The following is a 27,094-nucleotide window of genomic DNA, read 5'->3' as shown; positions in this document are numbered from 1 at the left end:
CTTTGCTCACAATGTAATGAATTATTACTTTTGTCTGAGTCAAGTGGGGAAAATAGATGAGAATACCAAGACAAATAAACTAAAACACAAAACCCACTATTGGATACAACTCAATCTGGAAAACATTAAGTATTCAATCAGAACATATTTCGATGTCAATCGACTGTGCTCAATATTGCCTTCATCAATACTTTTAACTATAACTTTGATGATCATATGAGATGTAAATGCTGTAAACAGTATACTAAAGTTTTTTTTTTAAGCATCTAATTTTAAATTAGTTAAAGAAAATCTTACAGCTTTTAGATATCAGTAAAAAAGGAAATATTTCAGTATTTTTCTTCCTAGATTAATTCATTTGCCTAAGTTAGTTGATTTTTAAAAAATTAAGCATAGCATGATTCAAAATTGGCACCCTGGGGAACCATTGCCACCACAAGGAATTCTCTGAAAAATCAATTAAAGCAAAGTTAAGCAAATTAAATGAAAGAAATCTCTTTCATTGAAACTCTCAAAATACAAACATATTAAAACTATACAATGTTGCTCTATATTCGAAGTACATACAAATATTTCTCTCCAATTAATAATGTATTCTTTCAATTGACTCACCAAACATTTATTGACTACCTACCATATTCTAATGCTTGTGTTAGGTAATTTGGCAAATCACATTGATTCTCAAGTCCTCCTTGTTAATATTTTACCTAGGCTATTTAAAACTCTGCACATCTCAAACAAGCTTTATAAAAGAGCCCTCACTTACATTTTTACATTTGGGCTATGATTTATGTTTGTTAAGAAGATTTTAAAATTTTCTCTGCCCTCTTTACTCACAACTAGACTGATCTTCTAAAAATTTCATACAAATAACATATTTAAAATGATATAAATTTAATCAGCAATAGTCATACTTGATTGCATTATGCAACATTTAAAGGAGAATTATTTAAGTTAGTTGACTTGAAAATTTTGATATTCTCCATATTAAAAAGAATAGAAATAATTAATTTTTTAAAATAGAAACAATTAGCCTATTATACTATTTATATCTTAAATACAGACACACATTCACATATATTATTATGTATATTTGATTTATATCTGAGAGTGATTTCCTCTCCAGATTCAGAAAATAGAATTAAAATATCTGAATAAAATAATCTTAATGGTTTAAGAAGCCAATTTAATTGGAAAATAATTATGTTAGATAAAAAGACATTATTTTTCAAGGTCATTATTACATTCAAAAAAATTTAGTTTCTCATAATGACATATAGCAATGATTAACTAGATGTGCAATAATGTGGGTTATTGCAGTCTTCCATGAATATTTTCAAAATTTCAAGTGCATAATGGAAATTGCTATTAAGTGTTACATTTTTACTTTGATAAAATAATTTTTGGAAACACTTTTGACAAACGAGTACCGTGTTTATACTTTTAGTGTTGTATCAACATTGCTTCATGGAGCAGATCCTTTATTTGTAGGTTATATTATGATAAAACAGAGCGGCTTACAGAGAGGGAATGTGTAAATAAATCACAGCTTCCTAAAAAAATACAGACACCTTCAGAAAATTTCCACTGGCAGTGAAAGTTGTTTTGAACTATATTTTTATTTCAAAATAAATGTAACTTACTGAGATTCACATTCCTTAAAGTAACTGGGGAACAGAAAAGCAAAACAAAGAAGTGGAGTGAAGCAATAAATTGTAATAGATCCTCAATGTAAAATCATACTTAACCTGAAATATTTCGTTTCACTTCATTATGGCAAAAGAGAAAATTAAATATATTTTAAACTCTTTTGTAATAATTTAACAATACATTTTAAATGCATAATTATTGTATGTCACTAAAAAAGTATGAATACATATTAGATGACTACTCATGCCGATGACCAAAAATTAAGACTTTACCAGAAACAATTAAATTACCTATTATTGTTTAAAACAGTTATTAGTTTCAAGAATGTAATGTTTATGAATTCATTATTTAGAATGTTATTCTAAATTTTAAAACAAATAGATGAACTATTTTAAATTCCGTATTTGGCAAATTTTAGAAAACACTTATTTTTTATTAAATGTGGGAAAAATGGAACATCTAAAGGTATTACTGCAAAACTCACCAGACTTTTGAAGCAATAGCAATACTCTTATCAGAAAGTTAAAAAGCTGTAATTCTCACCTGTTTCTCTAATGAAATACTATTGTATCTATCTCTCAATTTAATCTTAACATTTACAGCATTTATAACTATAATTTTAGATCTTAGGGTAAATATTCAATTATCAACTGAATAGTGTGATCTAAGTGAATTCAGAAAGAAACATACCTATTTATGTTTTGCCAACCTTACCCCCTCCCCATTATTTAAGACATAAACTGAATTTGTCATATTATTGATAATGCCTGATTTTTGGAAATAGCGATTCACATAATAATAATGATTTCACTTTGTACAGAATCTTGAGGTAACAAAAGCATCTTGAAATAAGGAAACTTGACATCATGAGCCTTTCTTTTATGTAATGTATATTACAAAGCCATATTATTAGTCACTAGAAATTCACGTTACTATAATGATAGCACTGGAGGGCTCATCTTTGTGAGTCTACATTAATGAAATTGAAAGGTTAAAAACTAATGTTTAGAATTTGATGGCTAGAAAAAATTATTTATGGAATAATTTGCATTGTGATTTCAGAGCCAAAATTTAATACATGACTTCATTGTATTTGAAATTCATTAAACCCCGTGGTTAGCTATGTTCTCAAAAGGAAACCATACATTTCATTTCAAAATATACACAGATATGAGGTTACCGAATATAACAAAATTAAGTTATTTAAAATTGTGATTCATAGAAATTCTTTTATAATTCAATTTTTAAGTAAAGTATTAGGATCTATACTTTCTTGTCTTTGGAGACACTATACAACTTTGAAAAAATCATTACTGAGTATAGTAGTGAGAAAAGCATGTAATTAGGTGTTTTAGAAAAATAATTTTATATCATTCCATCATTTTATATCCTGAATAAAACGGTTAACTAGTCTTAATTTTCTGAACTGAAACAGAATAAAGATAATATAATTTACCTAAAAAGGATATTCGTGAAGATTAAATGAGAAAACATAGAATAGCTAGCATGATATCTGTCATAGATTAGAAGCTTGATATCACATTTTCTGTTCACATTCCAGTTAAATGACATCTGTTTTTGAACTTTGTTATACTCACATAATTGCAAATATAAAAGAACATTTTACTTAAATCAGTGGTTCTAAACTTGGTTTATTAGAATGCTCTGGGCCTTCTCAAATTTGGACTCTTGTGTTATTAAGAGTTTTATTAGGACAGCTTACATTCTACAGTTTCACTTCTAAATTATCAACTCATACATCAAAAATGTATTTCCTAGGAGTAAATTAAAAACCTTTAAAGAAACATTATCAGCATCAGATTTACTGCCCTATTACTTATATGTTTCCCATCTGCAGTGACAATATTACTCTAACCAATTATTTTGGTTTTCAAGGTTTCTTTGCAAATGCAAAGCAAAATAGGAAAAAAAAATTGTGGACGAGAGAACCAAATGGAGAAGCAAACACTAGGTAGAAACCAGAAAAGAACCAAGGAAGGAATAGTAGGAGGTGAGCTATGGCATTAAAGAGAAATAATAACCAATCAAGAGGGGGTAATCAGAATCATCAATGGAATTCAAGGAGAAATAAGACTGAACACAGAATATTGATTTTGACAAGTAAATCACTGTTGACCAGAATCAATAGAATTTTTGTATCATAGTCTATAAAGATTGGATTATTTATCACTCCACCAAAATATCTCTGGCTGAGATCCACATAGCTCTCCATGTTCCAAAATTTAATGGAATTTATTTTTTAACTCTAAACTAAATTTGGCACTGTTGACATTTTCTTTAGAAAATTATCTATCTTCCCTTAGCTTGATTTATATTAACATTTCCATTTTCTTAACTCTGGTTATTCATAAGTCTCTGTTGAAGCTTCTGATATAGATCATACATTGTGTAATTATTCTAAGCTTGGTCTTCAGCCCTATTCTCATATCACTTTTCATCTCTTGCCAGGCAATCTCATTCACGTCTACAGTTTAACTGATTAAGTAAACCCAGATGAATCCCAAATGTTTATCTCTACCCTAGACTTTACTTTTGAGCTTCAGTTCTATAAACATAGCTACCTACTCAACAGCTCCATCTGCATATATTTAAAGTACTTCTAAGTCATGGCATCTTTTAGAATCTTTCCTAAAAAAAAAAACTTAAATTCCCACTTTCAGGGAACAGATATACCATCTCTCCAGTTCCCTGTGCCCAAAACTGAAGAATCATTCCATATTTGACTCATCACTAAATCATGCTCATTTTAGTTTGTAAATATGTCTTCAATCATCCACTCTCCCTACCTCCAAATTCATTCCTATACTATGATAAGGATGATTTATTTTTTTAAGATCTAAAACTTGTCACATAACATGTTATTCCATGTTTAGTACCTTGTCATCCCTATCTTAAGTACTTTAATTATTATTAGAACAATGACTGCAATATTAATTAAGTATGCAAGACTCAGAATAATTTGTCTCTTTCCTACCAGTCTATGACCCCAAAAGAGATCAGGGCAATAATTATTCAAGATTGTGAGTCAAGTAAAGTTATCTCAGGATAGAGGATAACTCAATTCTTGAATATAGGGAGGTAAGACCCAGTAAAGAGAAACAGATTAAAGCTATCTTTAAAAAAATATGTAGTACTGGAAGAATCAAGATCTCAGAGGCAGGAGTCAATAGGTATAGCTTACACACAACTTCTTAGTAAACAAACAAAGAAAAAAAGATAAAAGGGAGTTAAACATAAATATACACTTTATAATTATTTTCAATTAAATTATATATTAGCTGTGACTGAATATATGTGGCCATAAGAGATTAGAACTCAATAGACAAGTTGATGTTTTTATTTTTTTTTTAGGCTTCATTTTAAAATATTGTATCATGTTTTAAAAATATATTTAAACACAGAGTTATTTTCTCTATATTTTCTCTATGGTTTGTTAATTTGTGTTTTCAATAATGTCATAATGTTACCATGTGGAATTTGGTATAGAAGACATTTATTTTTAGTTTACTAGGAGATTCTCTGAAAATTTTGGAAATCATGTAAATACAATGCTAGATGGATAATTCTTAGTTAAATTCACCAAAAAGTAGGTCTTTCCTAAAATGATGAAAATGTGCACTTTGAAGACATTCTGAAGTTACTACAGGCTCTGAGGGCAATTCCAGTTATTAGCAGATGCATGCTCTTGTGACTATGTAAGTATCTCTTTATATCACTTTATCACTCATAAAGTGTCACTGTGTAAACTACTCTCTGGGTGGAAGCCAAGCACTTTTGGAAGCTGAATAACTCTTTCAGGCAACTACAAATCTATTCATTTCACTGAAAGAATAAATAGTGTATGAACTGAAAGAATTTGATTCAATAAGTATGAAATAATTTGTTTTCTGTATAATTTTACCTGAGATGTGACTGTAAAGTATGAAGATTGATTTTTTTATGAATATCTGAAACTAAAAACCCTCATAACAGCAATTTGTAAAGAGAATGGTTTTGAGATGTGTATATGTACTTCAATAATAATTCCAGCAATTAAAAAAATTTAAGAATCATCTTTTTGAATTAACTTCAAAGTAAAGGCGTTAGGTCAAACAAAAATTCCTCTGGGCATTTTGATCATAAATTAATTTGTGTGGACAAAAATGTGATTTTTCGGGGTTTCTCACTAATTTTTTTCTTATTAAAATTAGAAAATTTACAGTAGTTCAGAAAAAAATAAATGATTTACAGGATCAACTAGTTGTCATAGTAGAAGTTTACTTTAAATAGAAGTTTCATATAACATGTTTTGAGGTTATGATCCTCATTTGAATAAATTTATAATTGTTAGGTGGAATAGCCTTATGAACACAGGCATTTAGCCGGTTGGTCCTTGCCCACATCACCGGCAATGTAATCAATAGACTCTAAAGATAGGATAAGAATCAACAAAATTTCTGGTGACTGAAGAAGAATTTTGATACATTTCTATGGATACACAGCAATAGAATTATATTAAATGCAGTTACTCTGTTCTGTTCATCATTTAAAACAACAGTGTCACCATGGTATATATTCGGTTACTTATAAATAAAGAAAAGGAGTTTAACTAAGACATTCCTGTTATCACCTTCAATACAAGAAATCAACAGAGAATGCCTTCCATATAGTTGATCCTTGAATAATACAGGTTTGAACTGTTCAAGTCCACTTACACATGGATATTTTTTAATAAATGCTGTAAATGTATTCTCTCTTTCTTATAATTTTCTTAATAACATTTTCCTTTCTCTAGCTTACTTTATTTTAAGAATCAGTATATAATACACACGACATATAAAAAATGGGGTAATTGACTGTTTATGTTATCAGTAAGGCTGGACAAAAGCAGGCTATTAGCAGTTAAGTTTCGGAAAGTCAAATGTCATACACAGATTTTCAGCTCCCCTTACCTCCACCTTGTTCAAGGGTTAACTGTATTTCAAAGGGATATAAAATCCATTATACTCATTCTTAAATATTCAGGATCTGAAAAAGTATTCATGTATTTATCCTGAAGATGTATTAATTGAAATGAACAATGATCCAGCTGCCTTAGACAAATTGCGAATCTATGCTATAAAAGTATGAATGGCGAGCATTAAAACACTCAATTTTTAAGTCAATGTTTATTACTTTTATAACTTTATTTCATTTCTAATCATAAGCTCAAGTCAATTTTGAAAAATCTGAAAATGTGATTTAAGAGATTCATAAGAAGAAGAGAAGAAAAGCAGCAGAGACAGGAATCTGAGAGAGGGCTGTCATGACAGATTTCAGAAGCACTGGCAAAGGTACACTTTCTGAGATGAAGTATATAACTGAAGTTGAAATATTTATATCCCTTTTTTGGAACAGCAGGAGTAGGATCAGATGTGAACTGCCAGCAGTAGGAGTACTAAAGATTAGGTTTAGTTTATAGAAACAGGGAAACTGGTGTTCCATGAAGTATCACAGAGACATAGAATGTTGGGCAAAAGAGAAGTTATACTTACATTATGAAAATCAATCATCTGGGATACTATTAAGATACTTCTCTGCCAAAAGGACCCTCTTACAAACAGCTAGTCCAGGAAAACCAGCTATTTTAATAATGCCATAACTTGGATAACAAATCATCATAATGATAAAAAAAAAATAGGAAACAAAAGAAAAGGAAAAAAGAAAAGAAGAGAAATGAAAAGAAAATAAGAGAAAGTAGTATAATGTTCCAATGGAAGAAGGTTACTCACCGGGAAAATATTGCTACTGAGCATGCAAAAAATGTGAGCAATAATTACCCATTTTTAAAAAATAATAAACCAATTGCCTCTTTGAAAGAAGACCTCAAAGTAGAGATGCAAAAATTCAGGAAGGAAATGAAAATACAATAAAATAAAACGAAATATGGTCTGCCAGAACTCCCAAAAGAAGAAGGAAAAACTAATATAAAACAAATTTAAAAATAGACAGAAATAAAAGAAAATAGGTATTATGTAAAATACAGTAAAATACATAGAGGAATTTTAAAAAGTAACCAAAATTAAATACAAATTTTAAAACATCTAAAAAAGTTTTAGAAAAAATAATAATTATAGAAGACAAAATAAATTAACATATGTAAATCAAGTTGAAAATAATCCAGAATAGTGAAATCGAATACATATTTAAATATATAATTTAAGAAAACTGTCTTGAAATAAAAGACTTGAATTAGCACACTAAAAATGCCAGACCCAGTTCTTCAAACATCTAAAGCTAGCTTCTCTACAAATAAAAGTTTTTTATTATAAAAATAAAGAAAACAGAATATACAGGAAAGACCACAAAAAATAATTCACACTTAAATCCACCAGAGATGGTAATTATTATTAATATCTGTTATATGTGTTTCAATTTTTCTGTACTTAACTAAGAATACAATATAAAATATAACAACTTAATATCATGTGATAAAATATGATATACTATAAAATATGTATTTTACAGAAAAAAGATTATACTTTGATATGTCTTTTTACACTAAATAGATGTATTAGGTATATTTTCCTATGTATTTTTATATTATTAATTATAATACAAAAGTTTATATTGAAAAATACTTTCATGATCCTGGTAGAAAAAATTATACAGTACAAAATTATATAGAAGGAAGAATTCATCTTCTTCCCATTCAACCTCTTTTTTTCATGTATTTTTACAGATCTTTACACAAATGAAAACATACTAGAGACAATGTTTGGACACTTTTTTCATTGGTAATGCATTTATTTATTTGACCCCCTCAAAGGATCAAATATCAGCAATATAGATCTACTTCATTCTTTTAAATGGCCAATATGGTATCACATTGAAACATGGTACTATAATTGCTTAAATATACTGTTAGCTTATTTTCAATCTTTGCTTATTTGATGATATTTTGCCATATAAATGTAATATATGTGCTAGTATTTTTGTAAGATAAATACCTGGAAATGCAATTGTGAAGTGAAAATAGATACATTTAAATTTTAAACAGCTCTTACTATATAGATCTCCAAATATGTTATGATTTTCTGTACTCAGAAAAGTGGAGTGAAGCCCCTTATGTTTTTTCACCCTGACCACGTTTGTATACTAACATTTTTTTTTTAACCTTTACCAGTACAATAGAGGAAAGAGTAGCACTTTGTTGTGTTTCAACTAAAATTTTTAAATCATTAGTTTGGGAAATTTTGCTGACTACTTTCATTTCTTTATCTGAATTTGGCTGTTTATGAACAATGTCCTATTTTACTGTTCAGCGTTGATTGTTTTTGTATTGATTTACAAGCGCTCTTTACATATTAAGTAAATTAAGATTTTAGCATGTTACATGTGGTATAATTAGTCTTCCCTAGATTGCCATTTTTTTTTAATTGATATTGGTCATTTCTGTGTCTGCCAGCAAAATATTTTTTAATTTTAAAGTAGTGAAACTTAATTTGTGACTTAATTAGAAAGTGTTTCTTCCTCTATGATTTTATTTGTACTTAATTTCCCCTGTATTTAAACTCTTTAATTAAAAATAATGCATAATATCCCACTATATCAGTGGACATCATACTTTATCAAACTTATCCCTTATCACTGATTATTTTGTTTGGTTCTTTTTAAAAAAAATTCTAAGCAGTGTTGGAAAGAACATCCATATATTTTATATACATTATTTTAGCATATGTTTTATGTACATTATTTTAGTATATGTTTCTTTTTGGTGGATTATTTTACACTGAAATTACAGTGTCAAATAGCATTCTTCTGTTTAATAGTTTATATTTGTAGCCATGCCAAATGGCCTACCACAAACATTTTATAATTTACATGCCCATATGCAGTACATGAGAGGTGTCATTTCTTGGCACCATTACAAATGTTGAGTGTTGTTAGTTTTAAACATATTTACCAATCGTAAAGTTTTATGCTAAAGTTTGTCTTAGGACAAATATGAATTACATTATTTATTCCAAGTCCTTTATATCTTTTTCTCTAGTTTTCTTTTCCAATACTTTTTACTGAAAACTTAGGTTGTTTTCTGTGCCGCTCAAATAAAGGACTGACCCAAGGAAAAAAAAATGCTCTCTGGGAAAATGGTAGAAATATTACAAAAAATAAATTGCTACTTCATGTAAAGAGATCACTGTTTTCTAGCAAAATATTTAGATGCTTCTTTTTTCACATCCAACAGCTCCATTTTTTTGTATTGAGATAAAAACATCACCTCAATTACATTATGTCTGTTCCCACAACCCATTTCAACTCCTATTGTATTCTGTTCTCACTTGTCTGGGGAAAAGATGGACTATATGTGTGAGGCTGAATGAGGCTCAAACTTTGTATCATTTCCTTGCGTCTCCATCATCAAGGATTGGCAGAGGAGGGAAATTCATTTCTTCTCCACTGAAACCCGTCCCTCACATGTGTACAAAGCTCCAGACAGACAGGCTGGAGACTTGCAAGTCCTCCAAAGACTGCACTTGTAAAACCACTCTTGCAAGATCAGACCCTTGCTAATTACAATACTAACATCTATTAACTTTTTCATTCATCGCCAATTTTCATTCATTTCTTAAGGCTAATACTAATTGCAACTTAAAAAAAAATAATAATGCTAAATAGGGCAAGCAATCTGGGAACCCAAATGGTCTATTCCCCTCCTGATACACATTCTCTCATTAGACACATTCACAGAAGAGGGGGAAAAAATCCCTCCAAAGAGCTAGCACTGCAAATTATTATTTTTATAAATTATATTTGTTCTAGGGTTACTGAATATACTATTTTTTTTTAACTTAAAGTGAGAGTTTAGGGATAATCTACTTGGTAAGCAGTCTAAATGGAGAATTTAAAATGAGGGGAAATATGTAGAAATGGAAATAAGAAAGGGAGTAAAGTACTAGATCTTGAAAAGTAATCTGGTATAAACCAAAGGTACTTTTAATAAACATGATCTTTGTTAAATTTGCTCTGAATAGAGCCAGCAAATATTCCAGAAATATTTTGCTAGTTAAGAAAATAACTGCTCCTCTAAAATAAGTCTTCCGACCAGTTGGTGTGCTATTTATCTTCCAGCTGCAATTATCATATCAAAATGTTAACTAAAATAAAATAATTTATCCTAATTAGATGAAGAGGATGAACTTTTATTTCCTTATTTATTAGTTTGGCAAGAATTTATTGACATGTTCATCCTTAAATTCAGTCATTTCCTAGTTTGGCAATTCAGAACCCTCACCTGAATGTGCTAGTTACTGGGACCATAGCCACAGAATAAGTTTCCATTTAAAACAGCATTTGTGTTTCTACTTTGGAGGCCACATTTATTACCATTGTTAGTCCATTTAATTATAGAATGGGCTTGGGTCAAGGGGAGTATATAGAATAGTATAAGTGTTAATAAACTCTGATTTGTATTCAGGTGCATATCAATTAACTTGAGATGATAAATACTCTTAATATCCTTAAACCAATATGAAGTAGCATATGCAGTGATACACATATGACACCAATATATGGGACTTTGTCTCTTCAGGTTCACCTGTGGCATTCAGATGTTGAAGATGAGATTTGGGAGTTGAGATAACACATGGTTGTCACATAAACAGAGGTGATTTCCCTAGGATTTATCTTCCTCCACAATGACTTTAATCTTCAAGACGACTCACAGAGTTTCCTTCGATTTAACAACCAGTCACTTTCAGATGTTGCACAACCAGGAAGAGCATGTTATGAGCTCAATCTAATGGCCACTAGAAGACGCAATACTTCCATGTGGCAATTTCTGAAGAGGCTTCTGCCCAAAATATTTAGGTCTCTTTTATTAGTAATCGGAAATATACTTTAACACAGAAAAGAGTACAATAGAAACAAAATATACTTTTATTATAAATACAGCCTTTCAAGAATTACAAGCACAATTAAATCACTTGTTTTATTACACAGTAAAATAAAGGTAAAGGTCATGATTAAGCTTACTCAGATGTGCTGCTGGTCAAATTATAGCTTCTGAAACATGATTATGTGCTACAAAGCCAGTAAAGACAAACATTTATTTGGTGCCCCAATACTAAGATTATGGTGTGTGAGAGTAAATTAAAAGAAAATAGAGCTTAGAATAATAAATATACCAGTTAACACGAGTGTTCTTTTGCAACCAATCAGTTTCTAGTCTGTCAATGCTACCTTTTCCCACTTTTCCTCATTTTGGTCATAGTGCCCTCAGCTGGTGTCCTAGATGATTTTTGTATTTTGTGCAATGTTACTATTTTTCTTTTTTACTGCTTTTAGCTTTTGACACCATGCAAAACATGTAGTGTTGCAACACCAGTGAGATCCCTTCCTCAGAAAGAGGACAGCAAATAGGACTTTCTCTTTGTGATCCAGGAAAGAGGTCTTTACTAATTCCAGTAGAATCAGCATTCTTTTGGTAAATATTATGCACATAGTAAGTAAATTTGAGATTATAGTAAAGTAGACTATATTTATAGCAAAGTATAGAGACCTTAGATATTCTTGGACATCTTTTCACATGTCTATCAGCCATCTGTATTTCCTCTTAGGAGAAATACTTATTCTGATTGGCTCATTTTTTAATTAGATTATTTGGTACTTTTTTTGGTGTTGAGTTGTATGAGTTCTTTATAAATTTTGTATATTAACCCTTCATCACATGTATCATAGGCAAATATCTTCTCTCATTCAGTAGATTGTCTCTTTATTTTGTTGATGATTTCCTTTGTTGAGCAAAAACTTTTTAGTTTGATGTAGTCCCATTTGTTTATTTTTTCTTTTGTTTCCCTTGCTTGAGAAGCTATATCAGAAAAGAAATTACTAATAGCAATATCAGAGAGTTTACTGCCTCTGTTTTCTTCTAGAAGTTTTATGGTTTAAGTTCTTACATTTAAATCTTTAATTCATTTAGTTTATTCAATGTAGTTCAGTTTTACTTGTATCTGTCCAATTTTCCCAACACTGTTAAATGAAGAAACAAAGATGTCTACTTTTGCTGCTTCTATTCAACACAGTATTGGAAATCCTAGCTGCAGCAATCAGACAAGAAAGAAAAATAAAAGGCATCCAAACTGGTAAGAAAGAAGTAAAACTCTTTTTTTTTTTTACATGATGTGACACTATGTATAGAGAACCCTAAAGATTCCCTCCCCAAAACTGTTAGAACTGATAAATGAATTTATTAAAGTAGCAGGATACAAAATTAATATTAAGTTGGTTGCAGTTTTATACACCAATGATGAACTATTAGAAAGAGAAATTAAGGAAACAATCTCATTCACAATTGCATCAAAAACAATAAAATACTTAGGAATCAATTTAACCAAGGAGGTAAAAGACCTGTTCTTGGAAAATTATGTCATTAAAAAAAAAATTTAAAAAGATAAATAAGTGGAAACATATACTGTGTTCATGGATAGAAAGAATCAACATTGTTAAAAGGGCCATACCACCTAAAGTAATCTATAGATGCAATGTAATCTTTATCAAAATACAAATAGCATTTTTCAGAAAACTAGAATAAATAATCCAAAAATTTATATGGAACCATAAAATATCCATAATAACCATGGCAATCTTGAGAAAAAAGAACAAAGTTTGAGATATCACATTACTTGATATCAAACTATACTACAAAACTATAGTAATTAAAACAGCATCGCACTGGCATAAAAACAGACACATAGATCAATGGAACAGAATAGAGAGCGCAGAAATAAATCCACACCAGTATGCTCATTTAATATATGACAAAAGAAGTTAGATTATTTTTCATAGATTTTATATTTTAGAAAGTTTTATATTCACAGATAAACCTAAAATAAAGGTACTGAGTTCCCATATGCACCTTGTCCATACAAATTCATAGCCTCTTTATCATTACCTCATATCAGAGTGGTACATTTATTACAAATGGTGTATCTACATTGACTCATTTTTATCATCTGGAGTCCATAGTTTACATTAGGGTTCACTCCTTGTATTGTATATTCCGTAGGTTCGGACAAATATGTAATGACATATATCCACCATTATGTTATCATACAAGGTAGTAAAGATGATAAATTTGAACTGTTAAAACTGGCTTAAAAAAGAAAAACAATATTTGCATTGAAATAAGTTGTAACACTAAAAGACTTCAAAATGAAATGTGTCATAGTGCTGGCTCATTTGGGGGCTTCTAATTTTGCTGACTTAGTTACATTTAGAAAGTTCAGTATGGGAAAAATAAACAAAACAGAGCTAATAAAAATAACATTAATTTATCCCCAATTATTCCTATAGGAACGATAGCTATGGTGGTAGAAGTAGTGATATGTTGCAATTCAGTATGTTAACTAATCATTTCTGTGTCTTTCTAATTTTGTAATAATGCTATAATAGTTGATAGGACTGCTATGGTATAGTGAAAAACATTAGAAAGATGTACTAATGACTTCAGTGGTCTTGGACACATACCATTTAATTTCTTATAATTGTATATATTAATTTGTATAACAGAGGAAAAAATACCTCTGCTTACAAGTTACAGAACACCTAGCTAGTGCAGAATATCAAAGATAAAAAAATTTTAAAATAGAAAGAAAGAAACAAAATACTCACTCTCAGATCAAATAATAGTTCACATAAAATATCCAAAATAATTACATCTAAATGATTTAATTAAGATAATTTAGTGATATTATAAGAAACAAATCAATATATACAAATCAGTTTCCATATAATAAGAACAAAACAAAAGAGCAACATTTAAAATAACAACATTGATCTAAATTTCAGTTACATTGAAAACATCAAATACTTAAGAATAAATTTAATAAACATATAAAAAATACAGAACATTAAGAAACATTAAATGAAATTAAATAAAACCTAAACAAGTGAAGAGACATACCACTCATAAATCAGAAGACTAAACATTGTACAGATATCAAATTTTCCTAAAGTTATATACAAAATCAGTACACTTCAAAAAGTTCCAAAAAATTTTTTTCGTGGAACTTAACAAACTAATTGTAAATTTGTAGTCAGGGAGTCAGGAATAGCTAAGATACACTTGAAGAAATTTAAAGAGCTTGTTCTACAGTATATCAAGGCTTATTATAAAGGCATAGTATATCATTAGGATAGTATTGGCAAGAGGATTAACACATAGGAATAAGCCAGAAGCAGACATATATAAACACTTGATTTATGACAAATGAGGTGCTGTTAAGCAATGGGAAAGGTGACCCTTTTCAATATCTTCTGTGAGCATCAGTCTGGCCTAATGTAATTATTTATTACAACTTTTCAAGCAGAGTATTTCATTTGGGAAAATATAGAAATTGTTTATCTACAAAACATAACGTAAAATTTGACTACTACTTCACACCATATACAGAATACAATTCTTGGAAGATGGTAGAACTAAATATAAATGTGCAAAATAAAATCAAAGCACTCAAAAGAGAATATAATAATAACCCATTATGAATCCAGAGAAGAAATATTTAAACAAACACAAGTAGTAATCGTAAAGAAAAACATTGAGTGAGCTACAATAAAGTAAAAAATCTTCTACTGACCACATGATAACTGAGTGAAAAGGCTAGTCACAAATTATGAAACATGTCTGGAGAAAACCAAAGACAATAGGAGAGAGGAAAATGAGGACAACAATTGCTTTTTAACAGTTATAGAAAAACAGTGAACACAGCCTAACTCCTATCCAGATAAATATAAAACTTCATATGAAAGGTCTATTTATTATAGTCCTTTTTAACCAGTATACCATGTCCAGCTTTCAACAGAAAATGACAATTAGTACTAAGAGAGAACAGTGTTCGAAGAGACAGATAAGCCTAAGAACTAGACTCAGAGATGACAGAGATGTTAGAATTATTAGACCGAAAATTCAAAACAACTTTGATTAATATGCTAAGGGCTCTCATAGAAGTTATATGTAATAGTCCATTATATGCAAGAACGAATGGGAAATAAACAGAGAGATGAAAACTCTAAGGAAGAATAAAAAGGAAATGCCTAAAATCAAAAACATTGTATGGGTCCTAGGTCTGGCTGTGATCTAGGCTCGTGGCTAGGAATAGGATGCCATATTTAGAATGTTACATTAGTATAGTAGTGCGCCTGTGCCTGAAATATGTAAACATAATTAAGCTTATTGTATCACGCATGTGTGGCTGAAGGCCACTATTGTACTCTGATATATGTAGAGCCGTACAGTTCCCAGGGGAGCAGAAGGGTAATAGAAGAAGAGCAGAAGCAGAAGCATACTCCCTGCAGTAGAACTATACTCCCTACAATAGAACTGCACTCCCCACAATAAAGTTAGTGCCTTCTGTTTCATTCTCATGTCAGCTTCTTGCAACTGAGCATTTCACCACCAAAACCTTCCCTTTTTTTCAGCTTGGTGCTGATGCTTGTTGTAGTCAGAAGGATGAGATGTGTACGGTCCCCAATGCTCTAGATGGTCCCCAGGGTAGAAGACATGTGGACCCCCGCCTCCCTAAGGTACCCTGTGGCTGCGTATCTGACTACATGGATGCCCCCCGGAGGATTGGGAATAGAGTAAAACTGCATCCAGAGGACATCTGGAAAGCCCTGGAGATGTTGGAGGGGAATGTCCCTAACCACTTAGCAGGAAGTAGTGGGTCAGGTGGCCTGGATGTTCCTGGCAGTGCTGCAGCAGGCCAGCCTGTAGGTTCAGGATCAGGCTCAGCAGGTGCCGCAGATATAACGCCAGGGAGAAGTACTGGAAAGGTGGCTGGTGGGAGCAGAATGCATGCTGCAGCACCCTGAAGGGTCGTTGACATCATCCCAGCCTGGGAGCCGGCTGGCGATACCATCTAGTACACACCCACGGAACTCCAGGACCTGACGAAACAGGTAAGGCAGAAAGCCAGGGAGACAGTTCAAGGGTGGCTGCTGTAGCTGTAGGATGATGGGTCTGCAGGGACTGAATTATCCTCAGAAGAGATGGCTCAGCCGGCTTCCATAATGGTGATACTGTCCCTCAGGCAGCACCTCCAGAATGTGGCTAACCTGGAGCGGGGGGTGCAGGCGACCACTCCCTGATTAACTGGTTCATGTACGCTGCATGGACAATGGGCTGACCTGAGGAAGCTGCTAAAGACAGTGAGCAGATGAACTACATACTTAGATCTGGTCCAGATAATTTGGGAAATGGGCATGCAACAGATAATGTTTCTCACCCAGTATACAAGCTCTGATGAAGAAGCATTTGCAACCCATATGAAGGACTTGATTTTGACTTCTGGCCTGTCTGGTACTTTTGGCAACACTGCGGCACTGCTGACCCCTTACATGGATAGGCAGATCCACGAGATGACTTCCGCTATGGCTAGGTTGGGGGATGTACAACTGAAATGCAAGGAGCATTCCAATCGAGTGTGAGCCCTACTGCCCGCCACACTCCAGGACTGGCTAGTGCATGGAGGGAGGCTGGCTGGAAAGTGCGAGCAGAGCAGCGCCTAGCCCAAGCACCATGAGAGAGTGAGTAGCAGGCAAATGTGATTCGATCTCCTCGAGACAGGGATCATTGCAGAAAAGATTGAGCAGCAACCTAATGAAGTGCTGCTGATGCTGTGGAATCAGCTGCGCTATGACCAGCAATTGACTTTTATTCCCGAGAAAGCAGCAACTCATGAGGTGCATCTGGCCAATTATCTCCCTGATTAGGGTTTCAGCTGGAACACCCAGTTGATGGGGCAGCCAGTTGACCTAAGGCCTCGGGAGCTGAATTAGGTTATACCGCCCCTGCACGCTGCCCTGCCTAATGTCATGTACATTATAGACTGGTTGTCACATGAACTTGGACGATACCATTATGTAGTAGACTTGGCAAATGCCTTTTTTCTCTAGCCCTACCCTGTGCTATGGTCTTGTGGCTCAAGACTGCCAGCAGTGCACTTGTATCATTACATTTATGATATAATGCTGATTCTCTTACAGAACTAGAAGTAGTGGTGACCAGCCTACGAGAAGCTCTAACCAACTGGGGTTGAACGGTCAAGGAAGACAAGGTCCAGAGACCTGGCTTCTCTGTTAAATTCTTAGGAGTTTTCTGGTCAGGTAAGATAAAAGTAATGCTGGAGGTAATAGTGATTGATAAGATACAGGCATATCCCAAACCTGAGACTGTGAGGCAGCTCCAAACTTATTTGGGACTACTGGGGTTTTGGAGAGTATTTATTCCCCATCTGGCCTCCTTGATGCAAACCCTGCACTGTCTAGTGTAATGGAGTGCACAGTAGGATAGGATCCACAAGAGAGGAGAGGCCTTTGAGGCTACAGAGCAAGCTGTGGCACAAGCCCAAACTCTACGCATTGTAGTCCAGCCCTCCCATTCCTGCTTATGGTGCAGGTGGATAATACAGGGTATGGATGGGGCTTATGGCAGAAGCATGTCTCCCAGAGGGTGACAATAGGCTTCTGGTCCCAGTTGTAGAAAAGCATGTAAGCGCCGTATTCTCTGATAAGTGCAGAAGCACAGTATTCTCTGTTAGCCGTAGAAACACGGTGTTCTTTGATAGAGAAACAACTGGCTGCCATATATGCAGCCCTTCTGGCCAGTGAAGCCATCAGTGGTCCCAATCCTGTACCTGTACAGTCCACGTACCTCATGTAGGGGTGGCGGCAGTCTTAGGGAAGACTCCCTGTATGGGAATTGCACAGACCCCTGTACTAATATAATAGGAGGCTTACCTGGAGCAGCAGGTGCAGTCCTCTGTGAGCCCCTTATCAGATCAACTACACTCCCTATTGGGATCTGTGCAGTTTCAAGCAGAGCTCCTGGCGGAGCCTGCTAAGGTAGGAGATGTATTGAGTCCCTATGTAGAGGGTAGGGCTCTCATCCCTGAGGATGCCTAGTACATAGATGGCTTGTACCATGAAACAGGTAGTGAAGTGATAGGGTCTGTCGTTGACACAGGCATAAGCAAAAGTTGCCATGTCGCAATGCCCCTGGTGTCCTGAGCAGCACCTAGAGAGATGGTGAGTAAAAAGTTCCCTGGGGGTGATGCCCTATGGGGCTAAGCTGCTCGAAGGATAGCAAGTAGATTGTGGGCCCAAGGTAGCACCCTCTAGGCCAGATCCTGCGCTGCAACCCTGTTAGGGTAGAGTGTGGGTTCCAGGCCTGGTGGGTCCAAGGTCTAACTGTGATCTAAGCTCATGGCTAGGGATAGGGCCCTGGATTTAGAATGTTACATTCGTGTAGTAGGGAGCCTGCACCTAAAATATGTAAATATAATTCAGCTTATTGTATCATGCATGTGTGGCTGAATACCATTTTTGTACTCTGATATGTGTGGAGCCATACAGTCCCCTGGGGAGCAGAAGAGTAGCAGAAGAAGAAGAGCAGAAACAGAAGCGTGTTCCCCTCAATAGAACTGCACTCCCTGCAGTAGAACTGCACTTCCTACAATAAAGTTAGTACCTACCATTTCATTTTCATATTGGCCTCTTATACATTCTTCCAACTGGGTGTCCCATCACCAAAACCTTCCCTTCTTGATCAGCTCGGTGCCGATACATTGTAATAAAAATGAAAAAAAAAATGTTTTTGTTTAGTAGACAAAACAGACAAGGTAAGAATAAGTAAGCTTGAAGAAATGTCAATAGAAAATTCTAAAACTAACTCTTAAGAAAAAAAAGAAGGAAAAGACCAGACTATCCAAAAAATGTAGGACAATTACAGAAGATGTAACACACATCGAAAGAGAGAGAGAGAGAGAAAGAGAGAGAGAGAGAGAGAGAGAGAGAGAGAGAGAAGAAAGTGATAGAGAAGTATTCGAAGTAATAATAGCTGAGAATTTTTCAAAATTAATAATGAACACCAAATCACAGATCAAAAAAACTCAGAGAACACCAAGCAGAAGCAGAATAAATACTAGAAACAAGCAAATAAACAGTTAGACCATGCATATTCTATTCAAACTGAAGAAAATTAAAGGCAAAGAGAAAATCTTGAAAAAGTCCAGAGGAAAAAATTACCTTACCTATAGAGAAGCAATGATAAGAATGATATCAGACTGCTCTTCAGAAACCATGCAAAGAGATAAAACAAAATATTTAGTGGTCAAAGAAAAAAACCCCCACCAATTTAGAATTTTGCATCTAGTAAAATCATCTTTTAAAAGTAATAGAGAAATAAAAACTTTCTTAGGCAAACAGAAATTGGAGTAATTTGCTGCTAGTAAATGTAATTTGCCAGAAATGTTAAAAGAAGTTCTTCAGAGGGAATAAAAGTAATATAGATCAGAAACTTGAATCTACAAAAAGAAAGGATGAGCACTGGAGAACAGATAAATGAAGATAAATAAAATTTTTTGCTTTTCTTATTCCTAATTGATCTAACAGATAACATTTTCAAAGTAATAATAGCAACAGAATATTCAGTAATTATAGCTTATCAATAAGTTAAATGAATGGCAACAGTGTTATAAAGCAATACAATGAGGAACTGGGAATACTTTGCTATTTGGTAGTTGTATTACCTATGAAGCACTATGCTGTTATTAGAAGGTGAACTTGGATTAACTGTAAATATATATGCAAACTCAAGGGCAACCACTAACAAATGTTTTTCAAAAAGTATATTTGTTGTTTGGAAGTATCAGAAGTAATATTTGATATGGTAGGAAAGCAGAGAAATAGAACAAACTTCAAAAAGTATGAAAGAATTGAAATCACAGAGCACATTCTCTGACCACAATGGGATTACTAAAAATCACTAACGCAAAGATTAACCGAAAAAAAAAATTCTCTAAACACTTGGACCTAAACAGAACAATTCTAAATAATCCATGGATTGAAGAAAAGCTTTCAAGGAAAATATAAAAAATACATTAAAGTAAATAAAAATGACAATACAACAAGTCAAATTTGTGGGACACAGCTAAAGCTTCCTTGAGTGCATACATTGAAAAAAAGAGAAAATAACTTTTATGAATGATCTAAGCTTCCATCTCAAGAATTTAGGGGGGAAAAGCAAAATATGCTCAAGCAAGACAAAGGAAAAAAATAAAAAATAAAAACAGAATCAATTTGAAAACAGAAAAAAGCAGAGAATACTAATAACACAAAAATCTGTTTTTTTTTTTTTAAAGATCAATAAAATGGCAAGCTTCTGGCAAGAGTGACAAAGGAAAAAGAGAAACTGATATTACTAATACTAGGACTGAAATGATGTATACATGTACAGATTCTTCAGACAACAAAAGGATGATAAAGGAATACAACACATAAATTTGATACTCTAGACTAAACGGAATACTTTCTCAAAAAAAAAGAAAAGAAAAGAAAGTGATGAAGTATATTTTTCCTGTATCTATCACAATTCATCCAATGTGAAATAGATAATATAAGTTTTAAGAAAATTGAATTCTTAATTTTAAAATTTTCCCTGAAAGAAATTTTCTGGCCCAGATCTTTTCACTAGTATCCCACCAAAAGTTAAAAAACTGATTCTACACAATCTCTTTCAGGAAACAGAAGAGGAGGAAACACTTCTTAATTAATTTTATGAAACTAATACTGCTCCGATACTAAGCCTGTACCCTCTCCAAATAAATCCTAACTATTAATATTTCTTATTAATGTAGGCATAAAAATATTATCAAATAGAATTCAGCAATATATATAAAGAATTATGCATCATAACCAAGTGAGGTTTATTCCAGAGATGCAAGGTTGGTTCAACACTTAAAAAAAAAAATAGCAACCATTGTAATTCACCATATTAAAAAGAATAATATTCACATGATCGTATCAATTGACAGAGAAAAGGCATTTGATAAAATTCAAAAGCCTTTATGATGAAACTCTCAGAAAAATAAGGATAAAAGAGAACATCTTCAACCTGATAAAAAAAAATATCTACTCCCCACCAAAAAACAACCTATAACTAACATTATATCTAAAGGTCAGACTGAATGCTTGACCACTGTGATCAGCAATTAGGCAAAGATGTACATTCACATCACTCTTGTTTGACACAATATTAGGAGTTCCTGCCAGTCAATAAAGCAAGAAAAAGAAATAACAAATATAGAGATCAAAAAGGAAGAAATAAAAGGTCCCTATTTGTAAAGGACATGATTAAATATGCAGAAATTTCCAAAGAGTACACAAAAAACTTTTAAACCATTAAGTGAGTTCTACAAATTTCCAGGACACAAACTATACATGCCAAAAGCACATACATAACTGTACATTAGCAATGAACACATGAAGGTCCAAATTAGAAATAAAATACCGTATTTAACTCAAAAATTAAATACTTAGGTATTAATTATAGCATGTACAGAAATTTTATGCCAAAATTACACAATGCCGATGAATAATTTTTTTAAAAAAATCTAAATGTATCTAAATAAATAGAGAGATAGAATGTGTTTACACATACTGAATCACACTGGAAGACTCAATGCAGAGAAAATGCCAGTTCTCCCCAAACAGATATAAAAATTTAACACAATTCTTGGGATAGAGAAATATTGAATGAGGAACACCTGAATAGATATGGACCCCAAGCCTTCTTTTTCCCAAGCAAAGATAGATATTACTCCATTATTACAAGACTTCCTTTCTTTGTCTTTTTTGCTGTCGTGTTCTCAGTGCCTTGAACATTGCCTGTGATATAATAGGTGTCTTTTATGGGTTCATATGTATCCCTGAAAAGATATGTTAAGATCTTAACATCTGGTACTTGCAAATATGACTTTATTTTGGCAATAATGTATTTGCAGATATAATAAAATTAAGATGGAGTTTAGTAGAGTGAGCTCTAATCCAATATGACGATGGACTTACAAGAAAAGACAGAAGCACACGAGGAGAATTCCATATTACAAGAGAGGCAGAAACTGCAGCTCCAAGCCAAAGAATGTCAAGGATTTATGGTTACCACCAGAAGCTAGGAAGAGGCAGGAAAGAATTCTACCGTCTCAGCAGGAACACGGCCTGTTAACACCTGAGTTCAGGCTTCTAGCCTCTAGAACTATATAAGAGAATAAATTTCTGCTTTTGTAAGCCTCTCAGTTTGTGGCACTTTGTTATGGCAGCCTAGGAATCTAATACATACCCATTAAATAGTTCTTTAATAAAATATAGGATAAAAATTATATTTTCATGTTAAGGCCCTTGTTTAAAAATTTATTGATGATACAGAAAAAAATATACTTTGGAGAAAATGAAAGGATCTAAGAAAAACATGCTATCTCATTTTATTTGTGTTTTGGGGAATTTTTATTTCCTGTTGTGCTTACATAACTAATCTCAAAATATTTGTATACAGTTTTATAGATGAATTAGCTTTATGAATACATACTTTGTGAGAGACATAAAAAGCTAAAAATCCACAATGGAATAATTCAGAGATATTTCCTGAGTCCATATAAAGACAGTATCATTACAACTTTTTTAAGTGCCACTGGTTAACTAAACATTGTGAGCTGGTGCTTTTATCTCATTTAGATTTCAGTTATTTATTTTTCGTAGTATTTAAGGTTCAAGAACTATAAAGCGTGCCCTACAGACTCTAATAAAAGGCAGTACCTAAATGCAAAATCAGATGTTCTCAACTCTAATCCAACCCTTCTATTGTATTACATAAAATATACCCTATTTGGTAATAATTAAATTATTTATTAAAATTTCGTTAAATAAATATTAACTGGACCTTAGGATAACACATATATTTTTATTTAAATCATTCGTAAGCATTTTTTAAGTCTCCTTAATCCTTTTCTTTTCTAAGCTTATAAAAAACAGAAATTTGTTTTTATAGTTCTGGAGGCTGAGAAATCCAAGATCAAGGCACTGGTAGATGTTGTAGCTAGTGAAATACTGCTTTCTGGTTTGTAGATAGTACCTTTTTTCTGTGTCCTCACATGCTGAAAGGGGTGAGAGATTCTTGTGGGTCGATTTTAGAAAAGCACTAATCCCATTCCTGAGAGCTTTACTCTTATGACCTAAACAGCACCTAAAGGCCCTACTTCCTGATACCATCATATTGGATGTTAGATTTTAATATATAAACTCTGAGGATGCTCAAACATTCATTACATAAGGCTTTATGAAAATGTTGATTCATTATCCACAAATCCTTTGTTTTAAAAAGTTCAATTAAAAAAAATTGTTAAATTATTAAGTAAAAAAATTTTTTAACCATCATTTCTCCATTTTTTCTTCTTCCCAGTTCCTGGTAACCAACATGACTCTGTTTCTATGACTTTGGCCTTTTTGATTCCACATATAAGTGAGATAACACAGTATTTCTCTTTTTGTGTCTGCCTTATTTCACTTAGCATAATGTCCTCAAAGTCCATCAGTGTTGTTACAAAGAGCAAGATCTGCTTCTTTTTCATGCTGTACAGTGTTCTATTATATAAATATATACCATACCTTCCTTATCTGTTTATCTGTTGATGAACATTTAGGTGAATTTGGGTTGTTTCTGTATTTATACTTATTATAAATAATACTGTAATAAACATGAGAATGCAGATTTCTTTTTGATATTTTGTTTTTTTATTTCATTTGGCTATTACTCAGATGTAAGATTATGGGATTATATGATAGTTCTATTATTAATTTTTTGAACCACCTTGATACTGTTTTCCTGAGTAGCTTTACCAATTTACAGTCTCATCAATAATGTGCAAGCATTCTCTTTTTTCCACATCTTGTATAACACTTATTATCTCTTGTATTTTTGGTGAATATTATTCCAACAAGTGTGAAGTGATATCCACGTGGTTTTGATTTGCATTTCCCCAAGGATTAGTAAAATCGAGCACCTTTATTTATATATTTGTTGACCATTTGTATAGCTTTGAGAAAATGTCTATTGAGATCCTCTGTCCACTTTTTAGTCAGATTCCTTCTTTTGTTGTTGTTGTTTTATTTGTTTGTTTTACTATTGATTTATATAAGTTTATTATATATTTTAGATATTAACCCCTTATTTGATATGCAAATATTTTTCCCATTCTATAGGTTGCCTTTTCATTTTGTTGTTTCTTTTATTGTACAGAAGCTTTTTAGTTTGATATAGTCACATGTTAATTTTTGTCTTTGTTGTTTATGTTTTTAGTGTCATATCCAAAAATTGTGGCCAAGACCAATGTAAAGGACATTTTTCCTATTATTTTTCTAGGAGTTTTTAAATTTCAGGTTCTATGTTTAAGTCTTTAAAACACTTCAAGTCAATTTTTGTAAGGGATGTAAGATAGGAATCTAATTTTATTCTTTTGCATGTGGTTATCCAGTTTTCTAATACCATTTGCTGAAAGGCAATCCTTCCCGATGGCATATTCTCAGCTCCTTTGTCACACAGTTGACCATAAATGCAAGAGCTTATTTCTGGGCTCTCAATCCTGTAGTGGTATACCATGGGTAGGGGTCAGATGTGGGGGTCTAGGCTGGTATCTTCCACTTAAACAGCCACAGAGGCCTGGATTGACTGCCAGGCTCTGGAAAGGTGAAAGGGTAAGAAACATGGAGGGACTCAAGCAGCTGGCTTCAGTGAATGTCAATACAGTGGAGTGAAAGCTGGTGAAAATCTGCAGGGTGTCCACAGTGGCTGTGCTAGTCATTGTTGTTTGTTTGTTTGTTTGTTTGTTTTTTCCCCTCCCCTTTGGTAAAAGTTCCTGGGTTTATTTGCAGAGGAAATCACCAGAACTGTGGTCACTTTTGCTTCATGGCTGCTACTAGCAGTTCCTGCTTGTCTTCCTTTTTCCTGTCCATCTGTATCTCAGCTTTGCCAGTCTGGGTGGAGTGAAACTTAAGTGGTGCCTTTGTACAGTACCCAAAAAAGGCTGGAGAAGCTGGTCATTCTTATCTCATTTTTTCTTTGATAGTAAAGGGACCTCTGTAGCTGGGGCTGAACAATGCTGGCTTGGTAGATGGGATGCTGCAAACAAACTATCTTTCTTCACTTTTTGTGTAATTATTCTTAGGTTTTTTATTCTGCCATGTAGCTGAGGAGTCTTAAGTGAACTCCAGAGCTGTTCTAGAGCTGCTTTTGTTTGCGAATAGCTATCTAATTTTTGAGCTTTGTGAATAAAATGCATGCTGCCATTTTGGAAAAGTTATCACTCTAATGACTTCAAATAAATCTTCATTTGAAAGACAGTTTTGAGGCATCATGGTTGTCCAAAGCCAAGGCAGATATAGATCCAATCTGCAACAAGAGTTTAGTAGAAAGTGTAATCTAAATACATAAATAGCTATAATAAAACTATATGGTACTCGTCAATTGCTGAGGGAATTCTGAGAAGTAATAAATTTTTTGTAGCGACTACTTACTCTATTCTATGCACTAAGCTAATCGCTGAATAGTCACTACCAGCTTATGTGGCAGGTGTTAATATTATTCCCATTGCACCACTAGGGCAACTAAAGCATAGAGAAGTGAGGTAATTTGCCTATAGTAACAATTCTAATTACTATAGAGCTAGGATTTAAACCTAGGACTGCCTGACTTTAGAATTCATGCTCTGAACCACATCTTTATCATTCTTTCCTATAAGAATCTTTCTCTGATTTTCATGATTTTAAGATATGACTACATGTACACTGATATTTTTATATGATGGTGGTAAATTAAAACTTATAGTCTCATAGATAATATTTCTATATACCATTTGGTCATTCTTATTCTAAGTGTATGGTGGGTGCAATTAATCCTTTTCACTATTTGGAATGATTCCTTATTACCAATATATCTCATACGTTTGGAAAGCTGCTCTGTTCCTTTTAAAATTAAATAAATATGCAATTTCCTTATAAGTTTATTCTTGCATTATTATTGTTTCCAACATTTATTCAACAATTATTCAATCTCCCAAACTCTTGTTCTTTAAGCTCACATATTCTGGTTTTCCAGAGCATTCCAAAAATATAACTTGTGTCAAGTAAAGAAGGCCTATCTATATGAACGATGCCAGTCAGACATCCCATTGGTGGTAATCTGAAGCTTCCCAGCAGTTTTTCCCCCATTACCCAAATTTTCAGCTCCAGTTTTCCACCTTACTCTTAACCTCATCACTGAACCAAGTACCAAACCTCTTGCCTATAGGTTAAATCAATATCCAGTTCTCTGTGGAATGAATATTGACAAGCACATATTTCAAGAAGTTACTCCACTGGTCTTCATCTCCAGTTTGCTGAAACAGATATATCACAGTATCAGAAAAAAAAGATAGCTTCTTTTTTCCAGTTTAAGTTTATCATAGTTTTGATCAAGAGTATTTAGAAGGACTAGGATTCATTTTCCTGACACTATCTGTTGCTAGGATGTAAAGAATGGATAAAGGCATAAGATGTTTTAGTTTAGAAAAACACTGCATGGGCAAAAGCCGTGAGGTGG

The sequence above is a fragment of the Rousettus aegyptiacus genome, unplaced genomic scaffold, assembly GCF_014176215.1.
Source record: "Rousettus aegyptiacus isolate mRouAeg1 unplaced genomic scaffold, mRouAeg1.p scaffold_m13_p_4, whole genome shotgun sequence".
Classification (NCBI taxonomy): Eukaryota; Metazoa; Chordata; class Mammalia; order Chiroptera; family Pteropodidae; genus Rousettus; species Rousettus aegyptiacus.
The sequence above is the reverse complement of the archived record's forward strand: the minus strand, read 5'-3'. Positions refer to the sequence as shown.